This window comes from Rutidosis leptorrhynchoides, chromosome 7, assembly GCF_046630445.1.
Source record: "Rutidosis leptorrhynchoides isolate AG116_Rl617_1_P2 chromosome 7, CSIRO_AGI_Rlap_v1, whole genome shotgun sequence".
Lineage (NCBI taxonomy): Eukaryota > Viridiplantae > Streptophyta > Magnoliopsida > Asterales > Asteraceae > Rutidosis > Rutidosis leptorrhynchoides.
In genome coordinates, this window is record NC_092339.1 from 285071310 (window position 1) to 285083306 (window position 11997).

Here is an 11997-nt window from a genome sequence, read left to right on the forward strand (position 1 = left end):
AATGTTACTTTAGTGCCACATAATAGGGTCCTAATATAATGATTTTTAAGGTTAGTACCACTAAAAAAGTCCTAATATATATATATATATATATATATATATATATATATATATATATATATATATATATATCTTAAACCTTAAACCCACAAAATGGGTTCTAATTTATAATATGATGTTAATTTAGGACCAAATACAGAGTCCTAATATAATGTTTTCAAGGTTGGTACCATTAAAAAAAAGTCCTAATAGAATTGTATTTTTAAACAATATGGGGTCCTATCAAGTAATAGTATTAAAACCACAAAATGAGTTTTTTCAAGTCATAGTAATTCGGAATAGGTTTCTATATTCGGATCCGGTTCGAATATTCGAGTCCGGTTCGAGTTCTTTTACGATTCAGGTATTTGGATCGGTTTGATTATTCGGGCCTGGATTCTATTTAATTCAAATTTTCGACATCCAATTAATAATTTCTATTAAAAATAATTATAAAATAAAACATAATCATATTTTAATAAATTGTACTCATAAATTGAAAAACACCAAACATTAAAAATTCATAGATAATCCAACATATCAATACTAAAATAACATTCGACAAAAAAAAAATAAAAACAATGAAAAGTAACGAAAAACGTCTTCGATCAACACGTATATTTATTAATTCAAGGGTACCACCTGCAAATAAAAAATTCATATATTTATAAGCATAAAAGTGCATGTTATAAATAAAAATTAATATTATCACAAATTTATGTTAGACATACCGATATGAACGTAGAAGGCCACGCAATAGTTACGCCTGTAGCGTCTTCGACTTTCTTAATCGGATCAAATTGCCTAACCACATCAACACCTTTTTTAAGGACATGTTTAAGATGTACCGCACACCAATCATCACCAATCTCTACACTGTCAATTACCTCAGTTGGATCCAAGGTCCTCAACCATCCTCTTCCTACCTTCACGCTAGGGTTAAAGTATATTGTGTAAAAATACTTCATCTCCAACCTAGAAATACGTATGCAAGCAGCAGTTATGAATGTTAAAGGTAAATATCAAACACATTAAGGTGTTAAATAAAAAAATACCTTAAAATGTGGAGCTATCTTCATCAATCCTCACATACCATATACAAATTAACATTTAAATAACATGTAGTTAACATAGCAAAGGATTAAAATGGTAAAGAAAAAACTAAAATATAACTTGTCCGAAAGCGTACAGCAAAGCTGAATACAACTTGGAAGCTCGTTCCATAATAAAGATAGTTCTTTCAATAGAAACAACGATACAAAGAACCCATTGCACTAAAAAGATCTTGTTGGTTTCTCCTGTAACTTGTAGATACAAGTTTATAGATAGTTTTTTTATGAAAAAAGTTATAATAAAAATTTATCAGTTTCAATTAACTTGTCGGCTTACCTTTTAGATCCCATGTCCTAGAAGATTGTCCCAAACATCAAGGCGATAAACGTTTTGTTATATGTTCGCATTCAATGTTGGTTATATGTATAGCCTGCATGGTATTATATGAGTTAATGATACTAAAGTAACCACAAACGGGAAGCAAATGAGAGGTCATACATAAAAAAAAACGAGAGGTCATATGTGAGTTCATGGCAACTTCTGCCCCATCTGTGACCCGTTGTTATTTAAGCTATTTTAATTAGTTGTAAAAAAAGACCATTTGTGAATATGGTATGTCGTCTTTTTGACATTATGCAACATCCTTGTTTTCAAGACATAATTTCAACGTGTGTGTAACACATCCTATTGCAATTCAGAATAACACAAATCAATATTGTCACTCGAAGCACGGAAGCAGATGAAGGTGGGTGTGGGTGATGACTGTTGCACTTAAATGGATGTTGGCTACGTCAAAGCATTAGGTCTAAAAAAAAAGGAAATACTCAAAATCGTGATGGGAAATGATACTTCACTCCATCTATCTTTGTTAATGTCCAAGTAGATACTTAAGTCTAGTAGGTCTCTTAATCTTTAATCATATCTACACATGTCGAAAACATAAATTAGATAACCAATTCCCAGGACATACAATGAATTCGAGTGATGTACACCAAGTATAACTATTTGATCAAGTTGACTCAGCACTAAAACTAACTAAACCTTGAATCACAAGTCTAATATCATTAGATCAGACTGAGAAAGGGAATTGTATTTACGTTGGGTGCAAAACTTCAATGAGAAGGATGTTTTCTTAGTTAGCAATTAAAGAAAGTTGCACAGAGATAAAAGAACAAAAACCATATATATTCCATTACTCTAAGAGTCCATGAAGTATGATAAATATTTTAAAATTTTTGTTTAGATTTCTAAATCATGTTTGACACACTAGTTTGCAACTTTATTCCAAGTGAAAGACTTGAACAAAAATTATTTCTCACCTACAATATTAGGCCCAAATGCATCTAATATTTTAACCTTAGTAACAATAAATGCAAACAATAGTCCAAATGAATAAATTGTAGAAACCTGAGTGATACGGTACAGTCAGTACCCCATTAAAATAACGACATTATGATGTCTGCTGCTGTAGAATTCCAATGGAACTCTAATGATATTGGTGACATACCAATGCTCCAATTCACCTGTCAAAGTAAAATTAAAAGCGCAACATATCTTAAATCTAGTTTTCTTTTGTGTTACATATGTTGGTTGCCTAAAGAGTTGTCTAATAAAATGTTATGATCATTTTTCTTTGTAAGTTTACCCATCAACTATTGTAATTTATTCGTGACTAAGGTTTTAAGATAATTACTTATACAGCGATTGAAAAGTTCACCCAACCATTTTGACACCTGCAATATGAAAACTCTATACTCTTGTATTATACAAGAAGTTATATACTCGCCTTTACCAAAAGTACTTTAAAGCATTTATGTACTCTTGCAAGCAAGTTCACGAAGCAATTTTATTATTTTCCTGTCACCATACACGAGATTATAGTATTAGAATACAGAGAGAGCATAATAGAAGAATGGTCGATTTACTTCCTGGCATATGATTTGTTTATTTATATAAAATCAACACATATACACTTATATAGAATCAAAGATGATATATGTGTATATGTTTATATCATCAAAGACTCGAGCACTAACATGTTTACACGATCAAAAATTAGAGATTTAATGTTAGGGTTTCGAGTTCATACCCTAAAAAGCCAAACTGAACGTAGAGATGCGAAGAGGAGATCGACACAAGCAATAATCTACAATCAATTGAATGTTTTGATGGATAATTGATGGATAATGGATGATGAAGATGTTGATGGTGATGATGGAAGCAGCGGCCAAGAGAGAGCAGAGGAATAAGATGGTACAGGGAAAAATCGTTAGGGTTTAGGATTAACATGTAAATATCTACGTAGTAATAATCTATCTAATTCCTATTAAATCAAAAGTTTTTTTTAAGGGAAAGGAGGGACAAAACTTTATACATTTTTATTTTATTTTTTATTTTTTTACATTTTTGACACGAACATTAAAATTAAAAGTCTAGTAATTAAAGAAAACATATACGATTGAGGGAAGTAACTTTTTTTTCGTTATTTTTGAAAAAGAATTTCAAACATTAAGATTACCTGAAATTATGAAAATTTAAAAAAATATACTTTGTGATTAATGTTATTATTTTGGCAGAAAAACGCTCGAAAAAATAAATAATAACATTTATCATATGTAATGTTTTAATTAAAGTTTTTTTAATTGGTTAGAAATTAGGGTTTAACAATTAGGGTTTAGAAATTTAGGGGTAACATATTAGGGTTTAGAAATTAGGGTTTGAGGTTTAAAAATTATGGTTTAGGGTTTAGAATAAGGGTTTAGATTGAATTTTTAACACAAACGGTTTAGAGTTAAGGGTTTTGAGTTTTGGGTTTTGTAAACTCTAACTAGAGCTAAATTTCAAAAAAAAAAAAAAAAAAAAAAAAAAAACACTTCACACAAGATGAAAACATAATGATGCAAATAAGCTCTAATACAACATTACTCATGATGAATGTTATCATTTATTTCTTCGAGCGATTTCCCACCAAAATAATAACATTCGTCACAAAGTGTCTTTTTTAAATGTTCATATTATCATGCGATTCTTTCTCTTCTTTATTTCTATCGGAATCAAATACTGACACCATAATGCATTATAGTGTTTTATTTAACTCTATTTAAGGAAAACAAATATACATAATGACCCGCGCATTGCGGTATAATATTTTAACATCTTTTATAAACTAATGTTGATCGAGAATCGAGGAAAAAAATTGCGAACATAAAGGAAAAAAAGGTGCATGAGGACTCGAACTCAGGTCTTTTCTCTTACCAACTCATGAACTTACTACGTGCTTCAGCCATTCACATGATATAATTAGATGAGTTTGTTTATTATATATATAATTTAACCAAAATGTTCTTTTAGAAAAAAATCTCAATTTCAAATATAATTATTTGCGTTTTTTTTGTAAAATTAGTTACGACTCATGTTTGGTGGCGCTCGTTAGTTGATACCTAGTGCGGTCACACTGGCGGCCCTATACCACGAGCTACCATGGCTACAAACAATTCTATGCAACAACACTTGGTAATTTGTATATGATAATAGTCACTCATTTTATTGTTTACCTTTATTTATAGTTTACTTTTCATGTTTTTATCTTTTTACTTTCTTTATGCTTTTATTTTTAAATATAATTTATTTATATTTAACACAAAGTATATATAGTATATATATATTTTTCTAACATTGAATTTAATAATAATTTTGTACCAATTTTCCATGTGTATATTATAATTATAATCTTTTAAGGTATAGAGCCAAATCATATCTCGTAGCAACGCCCGGAATATACAAACTGATGGCTGGGATTAATTTATAATTTTTCATCTAATAGTCAAATTTAAATATTTAATAATATATTTTGCTAATATTACTTATGTAGTATATAATAAGAGGGAGGGAAGAGAGATTTATTCTCTATGATAATGATATATATACCAAATATATATACCAATGTACCAATAGTGATTGGATTGCTTAAAGTAGTTTTTTGTGTATGCTATAACCAATAGAACTGTTATATAAATTCGAACCAAAATAAAAAGAGAATCTTCTATAGTTTATATTAAAATCCTATAATGATGATATCATTATTAGACTATTTCTTTTGTTAAAAATAAATCAAAAAATAAAAGAAAAAAACTTAAGCATGGTGGGTGATGTCATTAACCTAATAATTTGAATTAAAATTAAATCATATTACTTAATTATTACTAAATCTTATTAATAATTATTTAAATTATTAAAATTAAATAATTTTGAATTATTTTAATTAATTATTTTGAATTAAGTACGAGAATGTATAAAAGCTGAACAGAAGGAAACCAATTCTAAATATATATTTTAATTTATACTTTTAAAATAAACACTGAACTAAACAATATCAAATCAAAGAAATAATAGAAACACTGAACTAAACAATATCAAATCAAAGAAATAATATATATGTAAAATGCAAAATAAAAGAAAAATATATCTAAAGTTGGTAAAGTCCGAGAAGATACTGCCATGAATAAGTTGAATGAGAATAATATACGCCAAAATATGGTACGTGGTTGTAACATTTACAACATATAAATATAGATAAATTAAATTGAATATTAAATATTAAATTGAATATAAATATCGATTTTTCGGTTTGAAACCAAATTTTTATTTTACAAACTAATTCCGAACCGAAAATCGTTAATATCTTCGAGTAAGATCAAAAATCCAAATCAAAACCAAATTAGTCAACCCTTTAAACTAAATCATTTTGATTTGGTCAGTTTCGTGGGTCAAACCGTTTAATGCACACTCCGACATTTAATAAAAGAATGAAGCTAAAACAATAAAATAAAAATGGCGCTAGGAAATTTGATATTCCCTCCCTTTCCACGTTCCCAAATCTCTCAAATCCCTTAATTTTTTCTAACCTCCCTGCATTTATTCCTAAACCTTTCAATTATTTTCAAATCAACTACCAAACCAAAACCATTGAGCAATATCATTATTTCAATCTCAAAATACACATGTAAGGGATACTCCCTACCGTCTAAATCGATTCTATATAATTTTTTTTTCCAATTTTGTTCTCTATAGGTACCCTTTCTTGCATTTTAAAACCCTAAATTGAAATCATATAGCTGCTCTTCGAATCTTTATTTTGTTCGAAGGTTTTCAGTGACGTTCGATAATTTTTTAGGAATTTCTTTGAGGATCGATAATCTTAGAAGTAACGAAGCCTATTCATGCCAGGTAATTTTAATTTTGGTTGAATTATTTGTACTTGATATGTAATCCTTTACTTTTAGATAAAATGCAAATCGTTGATTAATGCTTATTCGTTTATTGGTTTATTTTAGCTTGTTAGCTTCAGAATCAGTATTATCTTAACTTGTTCACTTGCATATTTAGTGTCTTGGTCAGATGTTTGATGATATTATATGTTTGTGTGTATCTATATGTGTAGATCTATGAACATATTTAAAAAAGGTGAGTTCTATAAATAAAGTGTATAGATGATTAGTGTGACACTATACCATTATCATTTATATATGACAGTGCGTAGAGACCTAATCTATACACAGGCTCTAACTAATTACAGTAATATTATATGCTAGCTCTAATTGGTTGCTTGTTGTGTCTTTGGGATATCTTTATTCGAGGAGTTATCTGCTTTCTATAGTATTAGTATGACTTGAGTGGGGATGTTTGTTGTTGTGTATGTCATGTATTTGCTAATTGGGTTAGGGTACGAAAAGGAATTGATAATGCGTCCTAAAAAATGAATTTATAATTTCTGTTAATGTTTCTGATGGTGTAATTGGTGAATGATCTAATTGTCTTGGATATAAAAAATTATAGTTTATCTCTGTTCAATTAGTGATGGTGTTGTTACTATTCGAGATTTCCATTCCACCTAGCCCACTCTAACATTAGCTAAAGCTCATTTTTAAATTACCTGACCTGTTAGACTCAAAGTATAAGCCAATATGACCCATTTACACAAAATGGGTGAAATTTGCTACCTTTACTAAAGCACAACCCTGTAATCATAGGTGGACTACATTTGAAGTTAAGTATCCTCAACTTCTCTTACAATTAGTATTGTTTGATTAGTAGCTTTCTATGGGCAAATTAGGATCAACAACTTAAAAAATGATTGTTAGCATTGGTGTTCCATCAAACATGCACTCAGGCCTAATTAAGTACCACGAGTTTGAATACAGAAGAGGTACCAGATAGAGAATTTGAACGATGGCAAAATTTAGCAGCGTATATTATGTCTGGTCATTTACTCGATATTTATGCTTCAACCAAAAACAATTTAGCTTTAACCAAAAGAAACTTGGGAAAACATAAGTCTCCTTGATAGATTCAACTTCAATTTTTTAATCTACATGGACGCTACTCCGTATTAAACAAACGGACTTATATTTAACATATTTTTTCAAACTTTTGTCATTTTCTAATTCGAAATTACTTTATGTTTAACATGGTAAACTGTAATATACATCGACTTTTGTATTGAGTATTATGTGCATAGGAATGAGAATACTAATTCGGGAGTTTAATCATTTTTTTAATGATATTTTATTTGTTGTTACATTTTGACATATTGCTAAATCTGTGATGGTGACAGATTGCTAAATCTGCGATGGTGAAGTATGTGTGCCCTCGGTCACCTCTTGGCAAGGCAACATATTAGTTGCAGCCATGGTGACTGACTACATGTTTATGATGCAAATATTCTACTTACTTATGCTGATGTCTTCGGAAATACCAGTTAGTACACGGAGTTTGGTTGCCGTCTTAGGACGTGGTAGCCTCTTTGTTTCTAAGTGATTGTTGCAAAAAAAAAAAAACATACAATATGCCATGATTTGCAACACCGTTGTTCAGTTGGAATTTCTATCAGTGACAACACCTTTTGATACTCACAACTTAAGAAGGTTTTAATAAAATAGGCTGTGATGATAAATATGTGGGTGCTGGGTCGAGCAACGAGAAAAAATGCATTCGTATCTTGGTGGGGAAATCTCAAGATTGCAGCCATGGCAATTCATGGTCTCTTGCTTCGTCTTAAACACACATTTGAGCCTCATTTCTTCCTTTTTTACTCCTTATCAAATTCTCTTTGGTACTTCTATTGTTATTGACTAATCCATGAAGTGCAGGAGGTATTAAACATAAATAAATATTTAAAGAGTGCAACAACAATATCTTCTGTTTATTAACTTTCTCTGGTTAAACAACGGTAAGTTTAATTTTTTAAGATTCAACTTGAACTTAATACCTGAACGATAGTATTTAACTTTTTTAATAATGGTGCTTAACTGAGTGTAGACAGGGTTTTTGATTGTCATTGCACAATATGCACCACAAAGCAGGTATACCAGGATGGAGCAAAATGGGTCGCGATATAGGCATTCTGAGGTACCAACGGTGAGATCTGATCCTATTGTTTTTTTAAGTTAGCCATTACATAAAAAATAATGAAATTAGTGCACTTGCATGTGGCTTAAGCAGTTCATAAATGGTATACGTGGTTTGTTTCTACCATCTCCTTAAATACCTTTTTTTAATTTTAATTTTTACTTCTTTTCTCCAAATTTGTTCCGACGTTTCATAGCATCCGGCGTCATCATCTTTTTAGCGTGTGCTGTCTTTATCTTCATACTTTGATTGTACCAGGTTAGTTATCTTCTTCCTTATTTTGTTTGTTATATAAAATATAAAGTGTCTACTTCAAAGAGGCCAAAGAAAGGTAAGTTTGATCAGTGTGGTTTAACTGTTGTTGGCAAAAGTAGTCAGCCCTCTGAGCTACCAACTGTTACGGCTAGACAGATGGCTAGAAGGCATATATTAGCTTGTCGTAATAGTCTTTGGGTAGCTTCTGAAAGTGCTTTTGAAAGTAATGTGCTATGTTAAGGTCCTTCAACTGTTGGTTCTGCTTTTCATGGGCTACATGCTTCTGCTTCTGTTGTAATGGGCCCTGCGATATTATGACTGGTAATTGTTTTATTTTCGCCACTGGTGGTATTTATCATGATTAATATGTGATTTATATAGTCTTGCCTGTTTTATGGTACTTATGTAATTTTTTTTTCATGTTTACTTTCAGTTGGTGCTGCTACAGTTACTGTTTTACCTAATGCTATAGACTAAATCCAAAAGTATTGACTTTTATATCATGTTATGATCATTTTTTTCTCCATTTACATCTGCCTGCTAATTTGCCTATTATTTATTCTGAATAGGTGTGTCGTCTTTCTATCAAGATTTAGGAGACCCTTTTGTGTTTATATCTAAACTTAAATAACCACCTTTGACTAGATTGGAACATTTTGTACAATCATAGTGATCCTGTATAACGTTTACATTTTTTGCATGTGATAATCAAGATATGAAAACTACAATCAGTTCTATGATGACCCTGAAGGAACTTCGGACACTCCACTTGCAATATGCAGTAATGAGTCGACAACTCAGCAAATTACAGACTTCAACCGAGTGGTACAAGAATTATTATCATATATTAGTGTTGTAACTTTTTTAAAGGTTCTGAAAATTGTTAGTAACGCTATTTGTGTTGATATTTATTGCTTCAGCTGTTTCAATGATTGACTGTTTGAGGACTTATGCCAATGCTGAACGTTCTTACTGATGTTCGCTATCTACCTCTTCTTTGCTATAGCTACAAGTGAATGATGGTATTGTTTTTCATATGACCCGACTTAGGTGATTTTTGTGTTTGCACTTTTTCTAAAAAAGAGTTTTTCAACCTTGGAAATGTGTTTGCTTTCTTTCCCATTAGTGTATATATTATATATATTTCGTATAAAGTATGATTGTTTTCTTTTCAGGCCTTGGTATAGATTTTAGTTTGTTAAAAATAGACTACTAATTCATTCATAAGGCGATACAAGCTGTAGTTTACAGATGCTGGATTGCTAAAAGACTGAACAGTCCAGTACCAACAAAATACTGCTGTCTTTTGATCGATACACACGTAAGTACATCTATAAACCACCAACTATTAAACCAATAATATTTGCATACATTACACTATAAGTACTCCACTAACCCCAACGAGAAAACATCTTTTTATCAACGACCATAATCATAAATGGTTTTGTTATAAATTCAGTATAGCTATAATTTTCACAATGACCTACTAATGAAACTGTATAATGAAACTTTATACTATTGTATACAGTCAATTGGTCATGGCATAATGAAACTGTATAATGAAATTGTATACAGTCAGTTGGTCATTAATCAATTTTATAATGAATATCCATTGGGAGTTTGCATATTGATGAACTGATTGTATGCAGTTTCATATCTATATGGTTAGAATGCATAGTCAATTGGTCATGGCATAACTAACAAAATTACCCAAAAGGTGGAAGTGTGCGTAATGAAATTGTATACATCTGATTTCATTATGCCATGACCAATATTGTATACAGTCAATTGTGCATAATGAATACCCAATATTTGATTTCATTTATAGATTTGTTATGTTGTTTGGATTAGTTATATGATGATTTTTGGTGCAGATTGAAATCGAGTATGGACTGGTAAGGGAGCCATATGGAGGTCTTAGCAATTATTTCATAAGTTGGGCTGCAACTATGGTTGTAAGAGTAGGACTGTGAATTATGTATCTTGGATCATGTGCAACGAAAATGAGGTTCTCAATCATATTTTGCAACTCTTCTCATGTTATAATAACAAATGGATCGGTATTTTACCACTTTAAAAAAACTTGGAAATATTTTCTAACAAAATTACTTCGGAAGCCGCCGCCGCAACGCGCGGCCGAACTTTCTCTAGTTTATTACGAGTTGGAACAGTTTGCATGAAGTAAATGTATAAATATGGCAAATTAATTAAGAATACATAGGATAGTAATTAAAAACAAAGGATAGTTAAGCGTCGGTGTGGAACATATGATTTGGATGGTAGTGATAATATAATCAAAGTCATTGCTAGTATTTTTGATATTAAGTGTCCTTTCCATTAAAAATACGTTGGATTGTGTTCTCCTTTGATGTCTCGGACGGGTAAAAGCGGCACTTGACCTCAATTGTCTATGTTAGGTATTTTATAACCATAATTTTATGATTTTTAAAAGTGTGTAAACGCGTAGATCACCGAATTTGATTCTTATAAATAACTCCTTTTTATAATATTAAGACACAAAAACTCATCCGTGTTATTAAAAAAATCAACGTTCCTAAATGCTTACATTGATATGACTTACATATCAAATGTCTTACTATGTTTCGATGTAATACGACTAGGACAAACAAATGCCCTATGATAATATATTTAATATAATTTTTATATAAGGTGTCTTATTAAATTAACACGTAATGTGACATCAAACCGTTAAATGTTTTATAAGGTCTCATTTAATGAGTCACCATTAAAGTGTCATGTGAAATCATATAATAATTAAGATCAAAAAAACTAAAAGTGTACTAATATTTACAATGATACGACATAAGTATAACATGTCCTATTAGCTTAAGATATGATACAACTAGGACAAATAAATGTCCTGTGATACTATATTTAATATGACTTTTATATAAGGTGTCCTATTAAATTAAGACATAATGCGACACTAAACTGTTAAATGTCTTATAAAGTACCATTTTATGATTCATAATTAAAGTGTCCTATTAAATCATATGATAATTATGACCCAAAAATTAAAAGTGTCCTAAAAATTGACAATGATACGACAGAAGTATTACATGTCCTATTAGCTAAATATATAATATGACTATGATAAATAAATGTCCTATTATAGTTTATTTCATATGACTTTAATATAAAGTGTCCTATTAAATTTTCATATAATGCGACACTAAACCGTTAAATGTCTTATAAAGTACCATTTTATGATTCACAATTAAA

General features: G+C 30.2%; 1 long non-coding RNA gene across 7 annotated transcripts; it reads right to left on the bottom strand.

The window, feature by feature from the left end:
* Positions 1–498: 498 nt before the first annotated feature.
* Positions 499–3353, bottom strand: LOC139857223 (uncharacterized). 7 transcript variants are annotated; one of them, XR_011762400.1, is made up of 6 exons: positions 3182–3353; positions 2879–2949; positions 2525–2615; positions 1095–1522; positions 771–1014; positions 499–681 (listed from the first exon to the last, which is right to left on the bottom strand). It is a non-coding gene; the product is annotated as an uncharacterized lncRNA (long non-coding RNA). The 7 variants fall into 7 exon arrangements; XR_011762395.1 differs by having other exon boundaries at positions 2500–2615; XR_011762398.1 differs by having other exon boundaries at positions 1095–2014; positions 2500–2615.
* Between the last annotated feature and the right edge of the window lie 8644 nt (positions 3354–11997).